The 22,243-nt window shown below is 43.4% G+C and overlaps 1 pseudogene; it reads left to right on the plus strand.

Annotated features, from left to right (window-relative positions):
* Nucleotides 1-228: 228 nt before the first annotated feature.
* Nucleotides 229-22,243, plus strand: LOC148694535 (uncharacterized; annotated as a pseudogene).

The raw sequence follows: 22,243 nt of genomic DNA on the forward strand, positions 1-22,243 counted from the left end.
AGTGTGTCACTTTTACCGTGTGGGGTTATGCAAAAGACTGCAGCGAGTTTATGCTGTGTAGTGCCTTTTGATCATAATTTTCCTCGGTGGTGACGTTGTTGTGCCTCTTGTTGCTGCTTGCTGCACCGTCATCGCTGCACACCATTGCACTGTCTGTTGTCCTGCTGTTCAAGTTTTGTGGCTGTTTTTTTTTTTTTTTTTTTTTTTTTTTTTTTTTTTTTTGCGGTCATGGTATTTTTCAAATGTTTTAAGAGCAACACCATTACCATTCTTGCGAAGGAAAATGATTCGCAAGATAGGGGAACAACTCTGAAGATTTACGCCCCACTGACTGGCCTTAAGGCGCTTGCTCTTCCTACAAAAGACAACTCCATGCATATTAAGTCGTGGTCTTCTGAAGTATCTTGGAAGGTGGCAAACTTTGTTCGATCAAATACGAAGAGGGAGGCGTGCACACCGGGGATTCTTATCTTGAACCCTTCACACCATGCTCATGACAGTCATCCGGCTTCGTTTAAGCTTCTCGGAGATCACATCCGCAGCGGAGCTATGGCTTGGAATGATGCCTTGTCGACTACCGGAGAAGCTGTTTTTGATGAGTCTTATTGGGAGTGGCTTGAAGATGTCTTGGGCCGATCTAAACATGTGCTTACTAGCATGGGCCTTTACCATGCCGTGTACGCATCTTTGTTTAGTTATGATCTCCATCATTCTGTCCTTCATGCGTTCTTCGAGCATTGGTGTTCAGCGACTAACACGCTTCATACAGCTCAAGGAGAGATGTCAATTTCACTTTGGGATCTCCACAAGATAGGGGGATTGCCAATCCAAGGTAAGTTTTATGACGAGGTCGTTCCTAGTGCGGAGGAACTTTCTCTCTGCAATACCCGAGGATTGCCTGCGAGTTGTCGCTGTTTATTTTGGGCATATCACAAGCTTTTCCAAGATGCTCGAAGTAAATCAGGCGTGAAGATTTCTTCATGGATCCGCTTCTGGTATTGGGAGGACACAAGGTACAAGAAGTCCTCGAAGAGAAGAAGTTGCAACAAAACCACTAAGCCAAAGGGAGACTCATATCCATCTGGTGCCATTGGTTCAGCTAGGCGCCGTTCCCCTGCCGAGTTGAGAGCGTTTGAGGACCTTGGCATAGCATCAGAGCATGTGGAAGAATCTTACCTAGCTGCTTTCTTAGCTTGTTGGCTTTGTAAGTTTGTTTTTCCAATCGGCGACGTCAACTTTGTTCGTCCTGGGGTTTTCAAAGTTGCTAGCAAGATGGCTGCAGGTGAATCTTTCAGTCTTGCTATCCCGGTTTTGGCCAATATTTATAATGGCTTGAGTGTTGTTTCGAACTCAGCAAACATTGAAGATCGTGCCGCGGTTCTTCCCTACCATTATGTGTATGGTTGGTTGGGTGAGTACTTCGGTACTCATTTTTTTTTCTTCAACTCTAAACAAGTCAGGGCCTTTGATGACGAAGCATTCTGGCGTGCTTTCTTCGAAGAGCCTCGATGATTCCCAGGCGCAAGCACTGTTTAGAAGCTGCGAAGGCTTGAAGATGGACTATCTGGCGAGAGTTGGCTCGGTGCGGCGAGGCATCATGGACGATTCGCATCTTCGCTTCTCAGACTTATCTTACCTTGTAAGTCTTCGCTCAGGGTATGTTTCTTTGCGGCAAGAAGATCGATGCATTGTTCAGCCGTATAGTCCCCACCGTTTCAGCAGGCAATTTGGTTTTGTCCAACATGTGCCAGGCAAGCTGAAGGAAAAAAACCAATTAGACTCCTTGCAAGCCGTGTATATGCATTGGGAGTCTTGTACCCGTGCATGTACAAATGCTTCTATCACCCTGCCGGCAAAAGACGAGTTCAAGAGTAGTCCAGTAACCCGTGCTTACATAAGTTGGTGGTCAAAGGTATATTATGAGAATTCGGGGATGGCAAGTGGTACCAATTCTTCTCATTCACACCTCAATGTATTGAAGGAGGGGTGTTCTGTGGTTCCTACACAACTGATATCTTTTGATTGCGCGAGTGCTGCTACTTTGCAAGATAGACCAGTGGTTTTAGTCCCTCAATGCCCACGCTTGTCTTCTCAACATCTGGATGTATCTGAAGAGGCCGGTGATGAAGTTGATTCGCACGAAGATGGACTTGTTTTGCGGCAGGGTCAACAAGTTTTAAACAAGCGACGTCTTGAAGGCGCTCAGGCTGATAGCGATGTCAATTTTCGTCATAAGAAGAAAGAAGTGTTTAGGCTCCCTCAACTCGATGGTAGTGTGTCGTTTGAGAAAGACGTATGCATCTTCTTCTCTCTTATGACTTCTTCTGCTTTCATTGTTCTAGCTTTTGTTTCTAACAGCTTTCTTTGTTTTCTTTAGGTTGGGCCTTCTTGTTCTTTTGACTTGGCGACCACAGGTATTTATTCTTATACGGAGATGCTATTTGGAGGCGACCTACCCACAGGCGAGGAGATTGGGGATCCACCTGGTACAGAGCTTATCCCAAGTTCGTCAAGTTTCCCAAGTTTGCCGTGTGTAGGTGGAGGCATGCAAGATCCCGTCATGCATTCTACACCTTTGCCAGCTAGCTCTGAGATCTCTCTGAGAGGGCCAAACCTTAGTGGTACTGAGCAGCTTATTCATCGCATCAATCTTCGTGCGGCAATGGATATCAAGAGCCATATTGAGGGGAGGATTTTGAAATGCCCGTCGGAGGACCTTGCGTTGCTTAAAGAGGACTTGTCGAAACTTATTTCTGCAATTGACAATCTTAACATTGATTCTTCATCCTTGAAGATCAAGATCGCCGAAATTATGGCCGCCTCAACTGAGTATTCTTCCTTGCGTGTTATTTCCTCGAAGAAGTTGAGTCCAGATGTTAGAGCTCACCAACTTGCTGCAATAGACTTGTCACTAACCCAAGCCCGGTCTTCTCAGCAAGCTGCTTCGGGAGATTATCAATCTACAGAGACTTCTTTAGCTTCTGTCCGGGTACATCTAGATACGTTGATGCGAGAACAAGAACAGCTTGGCATCGAGGCATCAAAACTTGAAAGTGTTCTCGGGGAGCAGGGAGCTACACTTTCTCAATGCCAAGAGGAGATTTCACGCCTAGAACAAGAGAAAGACATGGCTATAGAGTTGCCCATCCTGTCTCTCACTGAGGTAGAGACTTTGAAGGCTTTGGAAGGCTTGCTTGAAGACCGCCTCCTTAGTTTTAGGGACATAGTTTTCAAGTAGTGTCTTCCGCCCTTTTTCTTTTGTAATCAGACTTTTTCCTTCAAAGAAATAAAATGTTTGCATTCTTGAATTTGCTCTTTATTCTTCAAAGCGTTTTTTTTTTTTTTTTTTTTTTTTTTTTTTTTTTTTTTTTTTGAGATGTGACTGTACTTGAAGTTTTGAAGTTTCAAGTTGCCTACGTACCCTTGGTTGAGGAGGGATCAAGTCATGACGTAGTTCAAATGAGTGATGGTTTTTTATGATGATTTTGCCGTACACAGTTTATGCTCTTGCGGGCCAGGAGCGTGGCGCGTTTGCTTTAGGGGTAGTAGCGCTTCAAAAATCTGCCGTTGATGGGGCCGATCTTCAACCCGTCTTCTGCCGTGATTAAGTAGGCGCCATTGGTGTAAATCTCTTGTATTACGTAGGGTCCATCCCATTTTGATGTGAACTTGCTTTTTGTCTTATGGGTTGTAATGATAGGCCTACGCAATGCCAGCACGAGATCTCCGGCTTGGAAAGACCTTGGGCGGACTTTCTTGTTGAATGCCTTGGCTAACCGTGCTTGGTAGCATTCCAAGTGTTGTTGAGCTTCGAGCCTTCTCTCATCCAGCGCTTCCAACTCCTGAAGGCGCAACTTTGCATTTTCTTCATCAGTCAAGCCTTCTTGTATAGCCATCCTTAGTGAGGGGATTTGACTTTCAAGCGGTAGAACAGCTTCTACGCCATATACGAGAGAATAAGGTGTAGCTTGGGTAGGAGTCCTATGTGTAGTCCTATATGCCCAAAGTGCTTCACTTATTCTTTCATGCCAGTCTCTCTTTGTTCGGCCGATTACCTTTTTCAGGAGGTTGCACAGCGTCTTGTTGAATGCTTCTGCGAGGCCGTTGGCCGGAGCATGATACATGGAAGACTTGTGCTGCTTGAACTTGTATTTGTCGCAAAGCTCATCCACGAGTCGGTTGGAAAACTGCTTTCCATTGTCCGTGATAATGTAGCGAGGCACCCCATATCGGTGGATGATATGCTCCTTGATGAAACGAACAACAGTTTCCTTTTTTACTTCCCTTAAAGGTATGGCTTCAGCCCACTTGGAGAAGTAATCTGTTGCAGCTAGGATGTAAGCTTCCCCTGCAGATGACTTTGGCGTAATTGGTCCTACAACGTCCAATCCCCATGCGTCGAATGGCCATGAAGCAACTGTAGGGTGTAATGGTTCAGGCGGTTGATGTATGAAGTTGGCGTGGAATTGGCAGGCTTGGCACCTTTTGGCGTGTTCCAGGCAGTCCTTCACCATGCTCGGCCAGTAGTAACCCATTCTTTTAAGCTGGAAATGTAGCTTTGGTCCAGATTGATGTGCCCCACACACACCTGAATGTGCTTCTTCCATGGCTTGATTAACTTCTTCCTCACCTAGGCATCTCAGGAGCAGTCCTTCAAAAGAGCGTCGGTAGAGTGTTCCTTTGTAGTAAAGGAAGCGAGGTGCTCGTCGACGTATTTCGGAACGGTGTCTAAGATCATCGGGAAGCTTTCCGTGCTCTAAGTAGTCGATCAGCGGCTGTCTCCACTCTTCAGTATCGACTGGAAGTACTGAGATGACATTTGTATCATCTAGTGACATTTCATTAACGAGCGGAATCACCCATCTTTGGCAAACTGGCACGTCTGCAACTTCATCTTTTCCTAGTGTCATACTTGAGGCTAGATTGGCGAGAGCGTCTGCCATTTGATTTTCCTTTCTTGGCACATGTTCTAGTGTCACAGCTTCGAACCTTTGTAGCAGTTGGGTCGCTAGCCGGAAGTATGGGACGAGATCATCTTTCCTCACCTCATATTCAGTTAAGAGTTGATTGATTATGAGCTTGGAATCGCCATATACCTCAAGAGCTGTGATTTCCATGTTGATCGCCATTTGGAGCCCGATGATCAATGCTTGGTACTCAGCAACATTGTTGGAGCATAGCTCATTCAGTTGGAAGGAGTAAGGTAGTATGTGCCTTTGTGGTGACATAAATACTACTCCTGCCCCCGCTCCGTCTGCTCGTGCGGATCCGTCGAAGAACATCGTCCATGTCGGGAAGATGTCGATGTAGAACACCTCCTCGTCAGGCAAGTCGTCTGAGATTTTCCAATCAGCCGGGATTGGATGATCGGCAAGGAAGTCTGCTAGCGCTTGTCCCTTGACGGCTTTAGCTGGGACGTAGATGATCTCATATTGATTAAGAAGCAAAGCCCATTTAGCGAGTCGCCCTGTCAAGACTGGCTTAGTCATAACGTATTTGACAGGGTCGGCTTTAGCAACCAAGTGGATGGTGTAAGCATGCATGTAATGTCTGAGTTTCTGAATGGCAAACACCAAAGCGAGGCACATCTTTTCTATTGGGGAATAGTTCAACTCAGCGCCGGTGAGAGTTCGACTGAGGTAGTAAAGTGCTCCTTCTCTTTGGGATTCATTCTCTTGCGCCAAGAGTGCTCCGATTGAACTTTCCTGAGCAGCAATATACAATATGAGTGGTTTCCCGGGCACAGGTGCCCCCAGGACAGGTGGACTTGACAAATATTTCTTTATGCTTTCAAAAGCATTATGGCATGCTTTGTCCCACACGAATGGAACATCTTTCTTCATAAGGCGACTAAACGGTTGACAACGCCCTGCGAGGTTGGAGATGAAGCGTCTGATGAAGGCTAGCCGTCCTTGTAGACTTTTCAGCTCGTGCAGGTTTCTTGGCTCGGGCATGCTTTGAATAGCCTTGATCTTTGATTGGTCTACTTCAATACCACGGTGCTTGACGATGAAGCCGAGGAATTTTCCAGAGGTGACGCCAAACGCACACTTTAACGGGTTCATCTTGAGGTTGTATTTTCGCAGCCTTTCGAACACTATTCGCAGATCCTTCAAGTGTTCTGATCTTTTCTTCGTCTTAACCACCACATCATCTACGTAACATTCTACGTTTTTGTGTAGCATGTCATTGAAGATTTTCTGCATTGCGCGTTGATACGTAGCTCCAGCGTTCTTTAGACCAAAGGGCATTACCTTGTAGCAGTAGATACCTTTTGGAGTACGAAAGGCTGTTAGTTCCTCGTCTTCGAGGGCCATGCGAATTTGATTGTATCCAGAAGAGCCATCCATGAATGATAATGCCTCATGGCCAGTGGTTGCATCCACCATGATTTCAATGATTGGCAAGGGGAAGTCATCCTTTGGGCAAGCATCGTTGAGGTCCCGGAAGTCTACGCAAACACGTATTTGTCCTGATTTTTTAAGGACAATGACGATGTTGGAGATCCACTTGGGGTATTGCACTTCTCGAATAAAGCCTGCTTCGATTAGCTTGTCGATCTCGACCTCGATTTGTGGGATAAGCTCAGATCGATAGCGTCTTTGAGTTTGCTTTATCGGCCGTGTTCCAGGCCTGACCGCAAGATGATGAACAGCGATGATAGGGTCCAGGCCGGGCATTTCTTTGTAGGTCCAGGCAAAGACGTCTTTGTACTCTAACAACAGCTGATAATACTCCTCTATCTCGTCTGTACTTAATAATGCACTTACGAAGATAGGCTTTGGTTCCTTGCTTGTACCTAAGTTGAGTTCCTTGAGATCATCAATTGTGGCTTGTCCCCCATCTTCGAGCTGTGGTGGTGCAGCAGTGACATCTTCCTCGGGGATTTCGTCTTCTTTACCTTCTTGAACCGTGACGTGGAAAACATCTTGGATCTCCTCTTCGGTGCTGTCTTCTCGGGCTTGTCGGCATAAGGATTGTCTGGTGTTCTGGGAGAGGCGTTCCTCGCAATCTTCATAGGAAGGAGCCTTGACCGGGTAATTGAAGAAGTCTTCTGGGAAGAGGTCGCACATTGTGATGGGGATGGACGATCTTTGTGTCGAAATTTCATTATCTCCAATACTTTCACATTGTTCTGGAGGTTGACAGGAGCTGTTTTGCCCCCTTTTCGACTGATAAACTTGTGGACAAGATGGTTGCTGCTTGTCCAATTTCTTCGAAGCGATCTTCGAAATGCATTCCTCACAATCTTCATAACAAGGAGCCTTGATCGAGAAATTGAAGACATCTTCGAGGAAGAAAAGATCCCGCATGAACGATCTTTGTGTTGTAATTTCATCATCCTCAACATTTTCATGTAGCTTTGAAGGTTGACGGTAGCTGCTTTGCCCCCTTTCCGATTGGTGAACTTGTGGACAAGACATATGTTTCTCGTGCAGCTTCTTCGGAGTGACCTGAATCCATCCTTCATCTTCACTTGACTTGACTGACATGGTTTTGGAACATGCCCCCAGCGGTTGAGGTGAAGACTTTGAGTCGAAAGAGCCAGAAGTGACATCTTTCTTAGGGATTTCATCTTCAGTGCCGTTCTCTTGGGTTTGTTGGCATGAAGATTTGCCAGTGTGGACGATGATGCGCCTCCTTACCTTTAGTGGTCCTTTTGTGTCAACCTCTAGGATTGCTTGGCGCTTCATCCTTGAAGGAATCAAGCTTCGAACGTCGTCCTTTTCTCCTAACCCATTGAGCTTTTCTTCCTTTAGTGTTGTCTTCCTTTTTCCAAAAGGCTTCCCATTATCTTCAAACCTTTCTGAAGCTGATCGTCGCAGAGGAGAGATAACTGTGTTGCTTTGTTTCTTAGGCTTTAACAACCTTTCAAAAACAGAGCTTTGGGATGTCGGCGCGTTAAGCCTCTTGAAGACAGAGGTTCGGTCTTGACCACCAATGCGATTAAGCACTGAAGTTCTGGAGCTTGACTGGCTCATCCTATCGAAGACCGACGTCCGAGGGGAGGGTTTAGGCTCTTCTTGGTCTTGTTCAATGCTCATGCTGACATATTGAGTGCTAGTGTTTTTCGCTTGGCTTGAAATCATCACAGGTGCATTTGGTGTGAAACCAAGTCCGGCTTTGTTGTTGTCAACTCCGTAACCATGCTCCTTCAACTTCTTTTGAGTTTTGGTGAGGTTACGTTCTTCGTCATTGACAGTGTTTGAAACCTTCTTTCCAGCCACCGCAGAAGAAGCGAAGTCGTACCCGGCTTTTGACATGAGTTTGTAGGCGTTAGGGTCAAAACCTTCCTCGGTCCTCTTGGTTGGAAGAAAGCTTGATTCCACCTTCTTTGGTAGAGCTTTTATGAAGCCTTGTGGTAGTCTTGCGGCCTTAGCACCCCCTAGCTGTGTCAGAGGCAAAACTGCATTCGTCTTGAGCAACTTCACGTTATCCGTGTGCCACTGTGTGTCGGCTTTTCTAGTTTCGAATGGAGATTGACCATTCTTTCTTCTTGACATCGGGATATACCGGAATATGGGTGCGTTCGGTCCTTCTGACGGCATCCTACTCCCTTTGGTTGTTGCAGGTTTAGCAAACTCGTCATCATCTTTGCTTGAAGATGGCCCGGCCTGCTCTTTTTGTTTTTTAGGCATGGCTTGCCACTCCTGCTTTTTAGGTGCTGCTCTGCCCGTGGATTTGATCTCTTCCGGAAGGGCTTCGGGTACCGTCTCTTCATCCATGTAAAACTTGGCATCTGCAAAGTGTGATTCGGCTTCGGTGAATGGCTTGGTATCACCTTGGATCACCTTCACTCCTTCTCGGTAAAATTTTAGGCATTGGTGAAGGGTGGACGGCACTACCCCATTTGCGTGGATCCAAGGTCTTCCTAAGAGCAAGCTATAGGAAGTTCTTGCATCAATCACGTGGAATATCGTGCTTGATTTGAGCTCTCCCATGGTCATCTCTACTCGGATCATACCTATCGCCCTTTGTCCTCCTTGGTTAAAACCCTGGATCAGCAGACGGCTCAGGGATAGTTCATTCACCTTGATGCCGATTATGGTCATTGTTGATTTTGGCATGATGTTTATGGCTGACCCACCATCCACAAGCATGCGGTTGACTTTGTATTCCTTTATGTACCCGGAGACGAAGAGAGGACGGTTGTGAGGCTTTGATCCCAACAGTAGGTCTTCGTCAGTGAAGTTAATTACGTCATGGGTGGCACAACATGTGGCACATTCATGTGGCTGAAGCTTCGAGCCTTCGTCGTTACTTTCTTGCACTTCGTGGTCGTCGGGACCTGCCAAGACTGCTGCTAGTGCTCTTCGCATCTTTTTTGGCAATGGTAGCGCTTCCTCGATGCTAAAGTGTGTTGGCAGACCTTCTCCAGGTGTAAGGGTCTTTTCTACCTCAGTGGCAATAGCTTTGCCTTTTGAGGGCTCTTCTATTTCTACTTCAACCATGTGACAGGCCACGGTAGTGCACTGTTGGAAAAAGTCATTCGGGAAGTACTCACGCAAGGAAACGGGAATGCGTGGCTCCTGCTCCATAGGTTCCCTAGCATATGTTGTTTTATTATGCTTTATGTTTCTTTTAGGCTTCGCATTGTTGCGGCCGTGGTGATTTCTTCTTTGTTCCACCTTTGGCTGTATGACTTGTGGTCTTGGTTTCCTTGTCTTTTTGTAGGTTACCAATATCCATCCTTCTTCATCATCAGCATGTGTATCTTGGTCGCTTCTCTCCAGTGATGGTTGTGTAGGAGGTGCCGTGCAACTTAAGCATTCACGGGAACGGTCAGGTGTCATTTGGAGAGGCACAGGATTAAACGATCCAAACGCAATTGTAGTGGTATGCGTTGCGGCCGTGTCCTCAAGGTCGAGCTCAATTTGCCCTTGTTGTGCTAGCTTCATGATGAGTTCTTTGAGAACGAAGCACTTGCCAACAGGATGGCTCACAATACGATGATACTTGCAGTACCTAGGATCGTTTGTGCGATTCATTTCTTCAGGACGCTTGCATTCGGGTAGCTCAATCACCTTTTTTTCCAGCAAGTCATCTAACATGGCAGCTATGTCAGAGTCAGGAAAAGGGTACGTTTTCTGTTCCAACTCTCTCAAGGTGCTCTTGTATCTGTCTTGGGTGCGAGAAGGCTCACTTGTCTTTATCTCCTTCGCTTTCTTCTTGGAGGAGATCTTGATGGGCGCTGAGGAGGTCTTGATGGGCGCTGAGGAGGTCTTGATGGGCGCTGAAGAGGTCTTGATGGGGGTAGTGTTGACGGTGAAAGCTTCCTTAGCGGGCTTCTTCCCGGTCTTGTCTACATTTGGGGCGAATACTTTCTCCTTATTGAAGTTAGTAATTGGCTCCTTTTTCCCATGATTAGCGATACTCAGCTCCATGTCGTGGGAACGAGTTGCTAGCTCTTCGAATGTTCTTGGTTTTATGCCTTGGAGGATGTAATGTAACCCCCAGTGCATGCCTTGAACGCACATCTCAATGGCAGAGGTTTCAGAAAGCCGATCTTTGCAATCCAGACTTAAGGAGCGCCATCTATTTATGTAGTTGACGACAGGTTCATCTCTCCACTGTTTCGTACTGGTCAGCTCTAGCATGCTTACAGTACGACGAGTGCTGTAGAAACGGTTGAGGAATTCCCTTTCTAGCTGGTCCCAACTGTTGATAGACTCAGGTTCGAGGTCAGTGTACCAGTCAAAAGCGTTACTTTTCAGCGAACGCACGAACTGTTTGACGAGGTAGTCTCCCTCTGTCCCAGCATTGTTGCAAGTTTCAATGAAATGGGCGACATGTTGCTTCGGGTTGCCTTTTCCATCGAACTGCATGAATTTTGGGGGCTGATAACCCCTTGGCATTTTCAAAGCGTCAATCTTCTTGGAGTAAGGCTTTGAGTACAGTACGGAGTCATGCGAGCTTCCTTCGTACTGTGTCTTGACAGTGCTTGCGATCATCTCCTGTAGCTGCTGGATAGAGAGAGATCCCATGAATGCCGTTTCTTGGTCTAGCTTTGGCTTCTCTTCAACTTTCTCCACTGGTGGCTCCTCTTCTTCGTCGTCTTCTTTCTTTAATAGGCCAATATTTGGGTCGACTTTCACGTCGGGCAGCGCATCTAGTTGGTTGACAAGTGCGGCAATCTGCAAGTCCTTCTCCTCCACAGTCCGTGTGAGCTTTGCGATTGCTTCATTCATCTGAGCTAGCTGCTCCTCGATTGAAGTTGCTCCAGTGGTCATAACTTGCATGGTTGTACTGCCGCTCGAATCAGCGTCGGAGAGTAGGGACTCTGAGTATTTCCTCGGGCTTTCCCCCCTTGATGCCTTTAGCGAGGCTAGGGTGATCACAGGCTCGTACCTCAGGTGCTCTTGTTCCTTTGACAGAGTCAATGCAGGGGCGGAAGCCGCGGCAAAAAGAGCTCTTGCCTTACTTCGGGTTACGATGCCCGAAATATCACCACTTGCGGCGATGATGTTCTTGTTCTTTGCTTTGATTGCAGGAACAGCTTGATCCTTTCTTGATGCCATTTGCGTTTTTCGATGATTGGAGGATAGAGATGAGAGGTAGAGATTGTCCCACTGGGCGTGCCAAATTTGTAAACACGAAAAGTTCCTGAAACAAGAAACAAGAATACCGTGTACAAAATATCTTTTTGTGTTTAATGATTTTGGGGTTACAATCTCTTTGTAATTTGATCCTCTGATTCTATCTTCGTAGGGTGTAGGTTTGTGGATGAGCTGTTGATCCAAAGGGCCGTCGGGGCTTGATCTAGGGATGAACAGTTGATGAACGGATCTTCGAGGGCTTTTGAGCTTGATCTTGAATACTGGGTGTATGGATTTCTTCAAGGGGGCCGTCGGAGCTTGATCTTGAGGGTTGATGGATGAGCGGATCTTCAAGGGCTTTTGGGCCTAATCTTGAAGACTGAGTGTATGGATTTCTTCAAAAGGCCGTCGGGGCTTGATCTTGAGGGTTGATGGATGAGCGGATCTTCAAGGGCTTTTGGGCCTAATCTTGAAGACTGATTGGATGTGTGGATTTGTTGAGGTTGTTGATCCAAAGGGCCGTTGGGGCTTGATCTTAGGACGAACGGATGATGAACACTTTCTTCAAGGGGCCGTCGGGGCTTGATCTTGAGTCGGCGGAAGTTCTTCAAGGGCCGTTGGGGCTTGACCTTGAAGGAGGGTTTGACGAAGAACGAAGAGTGTTTTCTTGATCCTTCGGGATTTGCTTGAGAGCTTTAGAGTTTCAAGGCTTCAAGGTTTTGGTGTGATGTAAATTCCCTTCTTTCTTTCTTTCTTCCTTTCTTTCTTTCTTTCTTCCTTTCTTTCTCTCTTTCTTCCTTTCTTTCTCCCCCTAAATGAATGCCTTGGCTTCCTATTTATAGAATTTCAAAACTTGATTTTTGGATTTAAATAATCAGATGAAATAAATCATTTCTGCCAAGTAATGACACGTGTCCTATTTGATGACTTTTCCAATTTATTTCGATTTTTCATTGAGTCACACGCTACATGTAAAATTTATGTGACACGTGAGTGTTGAAATTTTAATTATTGGTCAACATTCATTTCACCGAAATTTCGATGTCCACAACCACATCCATAGATGGCGGTAGAAATGAGGTGGCTATCGACAGAGTAGCAGTTGCGATAGGTTTTGTTTGTATCTTTGTTACGGAAGGTTTCATAGATGGCGGTCGAAAAAGGTTTGTGGGTGGCGGGGAAGGGATGTTGAAGTGAAAATATCGGCAAGCAGGTTTTGTAACAGAAAATAAGTTGATGGTTATTTCCCTTTTAGCTGCTAAGTTTTCAAAATACTTTGAGGTTTTTCGTACACGTCTCAATGATTTTATTAGATCATACGTTTTCTAAAACATCAATATGTATATTATACACCTACGTACCTAGTTTTCATGACATTTTCAATAATACATATAAGTTCATGTATTTTACACAATTTTTTATGTAAATAAATATTAAAAAAAGAGTGAAAATGTCCGAAAATTGCAGAAGTATTTTTTAGCAAAGTATCCAAATAGGACGAGCCAAATGTTTGAAAGCAACGGGGGATAAGAGACTTGTGATTCACCTAAGCACTTGTTTTAAAGGAGGAAACACTCTTCTTAGATTAATCTGACAATTCCCTAATTGACCAAATTAAACTTGCCTATGGCGCCCTTTAAATGGTGAAGTAACTTACATTCATAGGAGGGATAATTAAAACTAAAGATAACATATTATAGTATGCAATCTAACTAAGAGAACCTTAATCATGTTCTTTAAAAAATGAAAAGACACCGACCGTCATGAATTAAGCTAGCTGTATTAACTTATCGTTTACGCACGGCATCAAACTCCTCCCCTTATAAAGAACTCGTGCTCGAGTTTGAATCCTTTTTAATCTTTGCTTGAATTTAAGTTTTCGACCAGAGCCATGACATTCCATTGCTTGTGGCTTTCTCAAAACTTGATATTTTACCCAATGCCCAAGGGAATTACAAAGCAAATTTGACTGGCATCTTGATGACTTGGTCGCAGCCATATCTTTGAAAATCCATAGTGCTCCAATGTTGAAGTCCACGTTGAATGATTAATCTTATCATCCTGAAAAATTATGAATCCTTCCAAGCAGCAAAATCCAATAGCTACCAAAGCATTGACTTCTACGATGTGCACTTCAACGTTACCAGTTGTTTTGGTAGCAACCATGAAAAGTTGAAAACACCATCCTCTTGACACGGTTTATATATTAAAGGTAAATTCCGATCAATTCTTTATGAATAAAACAAATCTTCTTTCCAAAAATATCTAACTAGAGGTGCTTTCACATACCTTACTGTTATCCATAGAAGCAAGATGGTGGTATATCCCCTCCTTTGAAAAGGAATTTCGCTTTGCAGATATTTGTACAACTCATACACCCTTCAGTATTTTGCTAATAAATTTTGGCTTATCTTTTGCACTGCCCCTGAAACTTAACTTAATCTCACTTCTCTCTAAAATTCAAATTTCGCCGCTTATTGTTGTTCTTCTTGCCATATCAATACTAATATTAAAAAGTATTTACTATTTTAAAACTTTTTAAAAGAAATTAAAAAAATCAATTTCAAAATCCAAGTTAAACCAAGGGTGTGCTATCTACACACCCATTTTTATTTTTCACACATCACTCTCAATTTCAGTCATCACATATGTGGAGCCAACAATAATCAAGAGGCGACATGTGGATTTTTAGGTGAAGAGGACAAAATTACCCTTGAGACACATTGGGTTTCCTACATGCGAGTAGTGGAGAGTTATCCATCAACCGAGTCAAGAGTGCGCAAAATAGGTAACAAGTTCAAATTTATCTCATCCATCTTTACTCCATATCCTCTACAAGGAAATCATTCCATAACCTTCAAAACCTTCCTTATAAATTAAATTAATTAGGCTAATTAATGGATTAATTCCTAATTAATCCATTAATCACCCATTACACATATTATCACCCATTACACACCAAAAATACACCAAAGGGCCGGCCACCTTTTTTCCAAAGGGGACCGGCCATGCTCTATATATTGAACCCCATTTTTTCTCTAAAAGGCTAGTTTCACACTCTTGCAAAACTCCCAAAAACTCTCCAAACACTTTTCTCTCTAAATTCTAACTTTGGCATCGGAGGTTCTTCGGCCAAAGCCCCCCTCATTCATCGTTGGCGCGTGAGGCTCTTAGCCTTGACCTAAGGTGTTAATTGTTTTGCAGGTGCAATTTTGTCCAAGAAGAAAAAGTAGGAAATTTGCATCCACAAATTAGTGCTTTCATTGAGAGTTGCAATTCACACTCGTAGAAGACTCTCGCATAAAAAGGTTTGTTCTCTATTTTCTAGTCCACTTGTATTTTTCGTACGTTCTTATTATTAGACTTTTTTATTTGCAAAGATTCTTTGATAAAACGAAAAAGAGAAATACAATGGCTAGAAATTTAGAAAATTCCATGAGTAAAAATTCCAATATAAAAGAAATGGGACCGCGGCGATCCACTAGAGTAAATGTGATCCTAGGAGGAGCGGCACCACCACAACAAGGTTCCACCATGGGAACCACCGCGGTGGCCACCCGTGGCAAGGTCCGTGGCACCACTACCACGACCCGAGCCGTGCCACCAAAGCAAGCCCAAGCTGTGCCATCCAAGGCTCATGGCACCCAGGCCATGACCCAAGACATGTCACTCCAAGCCCTAGCCTCGCACTCACGTGTGCCACATGCCGAGCAGCCCACTCTCGTGGCCTAACCTGCTCCTACCAAGCAGCTTACTCTTGTAGCCTAGCCTGCTCTCGCGGCCTAGCCCACTCCCGTGGCCCAGCCTGCTCCCTCTGAGCAGCCCACTATCGTGGCCCAGCCTACTCCCGCGTCATTCCAAATAGCCCAAATCGGCCTAAGACTATCTCAACCATCCGGCCAACAGTCGAGCCGGAGGCATTTTCACTATGTTTCTCCACAAATTTGACATTTCCCAATTCAAATCTCGTGCCCGGAGCTTACCACACTTCCATTACTCAAGGAGGCATATTCCTTCCAAGTTCTTCTAATCCAAATGGCGAACAACATTTGTCTCGACAAGTCATAGAGTTAATGAGCGCCCTTGCATAATAGACAACCTTGGTTAATCAACTCTTGCAATGTACCGAGATCCAATGTGCCCCGGACAAGGTGTCCCAAAGAAGGACAAGGGCAGACGAACCTCTCCACTAACGTCCCGGCAAGCAGCCACTTGACCAGTCATGAACCGAGCGTTTTAATGGAGTACACTCCCGATTGGACCCTCAAGATAACGTATACTCCCGTCTTAGCGCGTGGGGGAGCGTGCACTTTTAGTTAGGCCCACGGACAAACATACACTCACGATTTAAGCCACACTCCGATAATCAACATGAGCAACCTTCCAAGCAAAATGTTCATTCGCGGTAAGGCCTGCAAAGAGCATCCTCCACCTCACATCGGAGTAGGCAGCACAGCAGACGAAGATAAGTAGTCACTCAATTCGGCTCAAGTTCAACCAACAGTCTGCGAGTTACTAGCTCTCTTGCTAGGAGCATACCACACCGACCGCAGTCGCGGCATAGACGAGCCGAACACATGGAATAGCAGCCTAGACCAGCAAGTCACGATCGGGGGCAGCAGAGGGCTCTGCCACCCCAACAAAGGTAAATTCAGGAAGAAGTAGAAATACTCTTGAACGAGCGATTGCGTGATTTCCCGCGCAATGAAGCTATTGACAAGGCGCTTCGATGAGACATGACCAACATAAGCGAGTCATCTTTCAATGACAAAATCAAGCAGATATGGCTACCCCACAAAGATTACCGGATACAAAGACTTCTTCTGTTCAGACCTATATAGATTACCAGATACAAAGACTTCTTTTGTTCAAACAAAACTAGCAGCTCAGCCTAACGGCACGCCGGGGGCAGACGAGTACCAGAAAGACACACCAACCCAATTACCAAGAACCGGGGGCATGCCTTATTCTCAACACTCCAAAAAATTCCTCTTGTTGCAACCTGGCCCAAGCCAGACCCATCTCTGCTTTCACAACCACGTCTGCCTACTCCACGGCTCCCATCAACCATTGATCTTGCACTATGGCTCCCAGCCATGCTGATCTTGCCATGTGGCTTATACTAACCAGGCCTCAAAAAGGCACACAACGAAACACCTAATGATGGCACAATAATTCTAGGAGTAGCTCACTGCGTTTGCACCTTTACGCGAGGTCCACAAGCAGTTCGAAGTCTCAAGCAGATCGCCAAACATGACCTCGCAGGCTAAGGATTATTTTGATTGTCCCAACAATCCAGCTTTCCTTAGCTGCACTGACGACAACGACTTCCATGCTCTCTAGTGCGAGAGGGTAAACCAATTCCCCGACACCCATATGGGTTTACTCTCTAGTACGAGATGATAAACTAATTGCTCTCCAGTGCAAAAGGGTAAACTAATTGCTTTCCAGCGCAAGAGGGTAAACTAATTACTCTCCGGTGCGAGAGGGTAAACCAATTGCTCACCAGTGCGAGAAGATAAAACAATTCCTCGACACCCATATGGGTTTACTTTCCAGTGCGAGAGGATAAACTAACTACTCTCCAGTGCAAGAGGGTAAACCAATTCCTTGACACCCATATAGGTTTACTTTCCAGTGCGAGAGGATAAACTAATTGCTCTCCAGTGCGATAGGGTAAACTAATTCCCTAACACCCATTTGGGTAAGCTCTCCAGTGCAAGAAGGCCACATAGCTTACAAGATCGAATGCTTGAAGATCAACTAGATAGCAAATGGTTAGGGGGCAGCAGCCAGTTTTGCATTTAGCAGTTCACTCATCCGACACTTCATCTTCAGCAGCTTCGATCTTGGCAGCTTTATCCTTGATTGCTCCATCTACGGCAGTTGAGAAATCAAACTCAAGCAGTTTCCTCATTTTTGGCAAAGCAGCCCAAACCATTTCCCATGCCACGCCACTTCCTCGGCCCATGCTGAGCCAATCCTTGGCTTCAATCAAGCTGAGCAACACAAGCAATGGCCCCTGCCATACCACTGCCTTGTCCTATGACAAGCCGACTCCTGGCCACTGCCAGCCGACGTGCTGCACCACCCCGACGGCTGCCCCGTGGCAGAACTTCCCAAGAAGAAGACAAGGAGAATTAAGTTTTTCTTACATCGATGCGGCGCAAAGAAGACGAAGAACGCAACGAAAGACGGTCCTTTGCACGAGCAAGTGTAGAAAATTGCTAGGGGAAAGGGAACAAATATCCTCTAAGCTTTTTCTTTCTTGTAGGGTAGGATAAATGCTCTCCAAAGTTGATTTAACAACCCACTTAAGGTGGACTTAAATAGGCTTTGAAAGAAATTTATTTCCCTTTCCCAGAATGATCTAATTTCATATTAAAGAGAGAATCTACATCAAAATAAGAAGCAGTCCTAGAGCAAGAAGATCTCTACACCTGTTGCCCTTTCTTACGAGCAGCCCAGTAGGTGTGGAGGCATTTGTGGAGCCAAAAATAATCAAGAGGCGACATGTGGATTTTTAGGTGAAGAGGACAAAATTACCCTCGAGACACACCGAGTTTCCTACATGCGAGTAGTGGAGAATCATCCATCAACCGAGTCAAGAGTGCCCAAAATTGGTAACAAGTTCCAATTTATCTCATCCATCTTTACTCCATATCCTCTACAAGGAAATCATTCCATAACCTTCAAAACCTTCCTTATAAATTAAATTAATTAGGCTAATTAATGGTAAGTCCTAATTAATCTATTAATCACCCAATTAATCACCCATTACACAAATTATCACCCATTGCACACCAAAAATACCCCAAAGGGCCGGCCACCTTTTCTCCAAAGGGGACCGGCCATGCTCTATATATTGAACCCCATTTTTTCTCTAAAAGGCTAGTTCCACACTCTTACAAAACTCCGGAAAACTTTCTAAACACTTTTCTTTCTAAATTCAAACTTTGGCATCGGAGGTTCTTCGGCTTTGCGCGTGAGGCTCTTGGGCTTGACCTAAGGTGTTAATTGTTTTGTAGGTGCAATTTTGTCCAAGAAGAAAAAGACGGAAATTTGCATCCACAACATCGAATGAATTGTAGAAGATGAAAGGCTAGAAGTTAACAAGTGATGTATGAGAACTAAAAATGAATTTATAAATAGCACCATTCTAAATTAAATGAGCTATAAATTTAAAAAACTTTGAATGGGATACTTTTTTTTGTTGGAAAATTGATTCACAGACCATTCCAATGATATGTAACCTTTTGGGTGACACAAATAGAGAGAACTATAATTTAAAGAAGCAAGCTAATAATGTAAAATTAGTAACATGATTTTATCTTTTATACCGGCAGTGGAAAGCCCACTATGATACCACTTGATGCATGACAAGCCAAGGTTTGAATGAGACGGGAGATAGCAAACATGCTCAACTAGAGGCAACAAATATTGCTCGATGTTGCTGATCGTGGAGTCGCTTGACACGACAAGCCAAACACTTGTTTTGGAATGAGGAAACATTCTCTTCTTAAATTAATCTAAAATTCACTAATTGACCGACTTAAATTTACTTGTGGAGCTCTTTTAATATGGTGATAACTTACATTCACTGGAGAAATAATTAAAACAAATGAAAACATTATTATATTTTCAATTAGGGAGATTTTTGAAGTATCGAGTATTCAATGGATAATCCACATGCCATAATACAAATAAAGTAAATAATATATTTTTCCATGTCTCTCCACTAATTTAGAGAGCATAATCATGTTCCTTTTAAAATGAAAAGTCACATGAACCATCATAGATTTAGATGATTGTATTAACTTATCGTTCATGAACTGCATCATATGGTAACCTAACTAATTATTAAGATAAATGTTTAAACTTAGGCTTAATAATTGATTCGCCTCCTGAAACTGATATTTAGTCTCATTTTACCTCTTGAAATTGGTTTTGTCTCACTTTGCCCCATTAAACTACCATTTTTGTCTCATTTAGTCTCAATTCACCTCATTTTCATTCATTCTATCAAATAAATATTAAATTAAAGGGTACTATGGACATTTTATTTTTTACACAATTCTTTGCCTCCAATTTGCCTACTATAACAATCCTAATTCTATTTTTATAACTCTAATTCAAACCCCCCATCTCTCTCTCTTGCAGATTGATGCTTAGTTGTAGTTCAGTTGTTGGATTCAATGACTGGAGACAAATAGGAGTTTGAATTAGAGTTATCGAAAATGGAATTGGGATTGTTTAGTAGGCAAGTTGGAAGTAAAGAATTGCCTCAAAAATAAAATATCCATATTACCCTTTAATTTAACGTATATTTGACGGAATTGATGAAAATGGGGTGAAATGAGAATAAATGATACGAAAATAGCAATATATGGGGTAAAGAGAGATAAAACCAGTTGAAGGGCGTAAAGTAAGACTAAATAACAGTTTCAGGGGATAAAATCAATTAATAAGCCTTAAACTTATGGGCTTGTCCTTGGTGAGAATACAAACATTCATTAGGCTTAATTGAAGCTTTCGTTATGATCACAACGAGGGGTGAAACCAGAATTTTGATTCATAGGGGCACCCTCATCAAGGTTCTAGAAATTTTATACCAGAAGTTCGTACAAATATAGCAAGATCATTTAAAAACATGGGCAGGAAAATTTGAAAAGGGGCACATCCAGCCCCCCGGCTGGGGGGATTATGTGGCTTTGCTCCGATCACAACATTAGGTTAATAAATTTCATGGCCGTTGGCGTTACAAAATATAATTCTAGATAAAATGCTTCAAACCTTATAAATCCAATTGTAACTTACAAAATCCGGAAAACAATAGCAAACTTAGGAATTATAATTAGATTGCATAGTTATGGCTCTCACTAATCCTACACATCAAAACTAGGAACAACTAAGAACAACTCTCATATATATTATCAACATGCTTTAGGGAATGAAGCATTCAGCAAAACCTTATTTAGAGAGTCGGTCAGCATGGATTTGTTGAAAATGAATCTCACATTGATAGGAGGAAGAACCTTGTATGGGCTTATAAATCAGTTAGGTTGATCCTTATATTGTTAATTGGTTTATGGTAGAACCTTAACTTTCTTCATAGTATTAGAGCATGTGTAAAGCCAAATGGCCTAACAAACGTCTACACGAGTGTCCTTGCATGTCGAGAATAAATCTCCCATTGATTGGGGTAGGGACTTTGCATGATGAGCTTATAAAAATAAGTTAGGATACTCAATATAATCAACTTTGATTAGGCCTTCACCTTTTCACACACCAAGATGTACTTCATCAGGATTTAGTGTCAATATAAACACTAGTAGGAAAAAATATTTGCGTGACATAATTTTGCAAGACAAAGCAAAATCTGTCGCGCAAAGAAAAAAAATATCTTCGTCGCGCTATAGCCTTTGCACGATGAAAAGCAGATGTTTGTCACGCAAAGCTAGTAAGAAAACCGCGGGTGATTTTTTTTTGGTGGGAAAATAAATGTGCAACAAAGATTTTACTGCGGAACCTTTGCACAACAAAGTCTTCATCGCGCAAAGCTCGTTCGGTTTTTGGGGTAGAGTGTTCAACGCATAGGAATCAGAGGAACACTTGCACAACAAAGGCTTTGTCGTGCAAGTTACAGTCAGTTTTGAGTCAGAGCGTTCAGTGCATGTGAATTAGAGGAATCTACATTGTAGTTAGTGCACGTCTTTGCGCGACAAATCCTTTGTTGTGCAAAGGCCCTAACCTTCCTATAAATATGCGCTTCTGCTGTCCTTATTCTTCACAATTCGGTTCGTGTTGGGATGGAGGATAGAAACAAGGATCAGAGCATGCCTGCCGCCAACCCGTAAGATTTGAGGAAACATGTGGAGTTCGTGCATACGATTGGTGTAGCCATGCAGAATAATCGTCTTACTGCTGAGTGGTGCTCTTGGAAGAATAAATTGTAGCAATGGTCTCTTAATTTTAACTCAATTGGAGTAATGGTCCTTTAACTTTAACTCAATTAGAGCAATGATCCCTCAACTAAAAATTCATTACCACTGATCTCTCAACTCATCAAAACGTGGAACTATGGTCCCTCAACTAAAAATCCATTACCATTGGTCCCTCAACTTTAACTCAATTAGAGCAATGGTTCCTCAACTTTAACTCAATTGTAATAATGACCCTTTCAACATAACTCATTTTGACAAAATTTTGACGAAGTCAACGAAAATGATCATAGCTACACGTTATGATGAGTTGAGGGATCCCAATTGTAGCAATGGTCCTTCCAACATAACTCATTTTGACAAAATTTTGACGAAGTTCACAAAAAGGACCATAACTACACATTTTGATGAGTTGAGGGACTGATGGTAATGGATTTTTAGTTGAGGGACCATTGCTCCAATTTGATTAAAGTTAAGGGATCATTGCTATAGTTTACTCTTCTTGGAAATATGTGCCCGAGAATGTGAAGAAGACGGTGATGGATGAATTATTAGTAAGTATATTGTTGATGGATCAATAATTAATTTTGTGAAATTTTTTGTTATACGTTGGAATTAATTATTTGCATATATGTGTAACAGTGTAAGTGTACTCTTGATGATGATACAAATGAATAGTTGATGAAGTTTATGGAGGTGGCGTTGAAGGGAGGTTACAAGCGGTGGCGTTATGACGTCGAGCGGAATGGAGGACCATCGAAATAG

This window comes from Pyrus communis, chromosome 9 (genome assembly GCF_041283825.1).
Source record: "Pyrus communis isolate YQ-2024b chromosome 9, ASM4128382v1, whole genome shotgun sequence".
In the NCBI taxonomy this organism is placed as follows: domain Eukaryota; kingdom Viridiplantae; phylum Streptophyta; class Magnoliopsida; order Rosales; family Rosaceae; genus Pyrus; species Pyrus communis.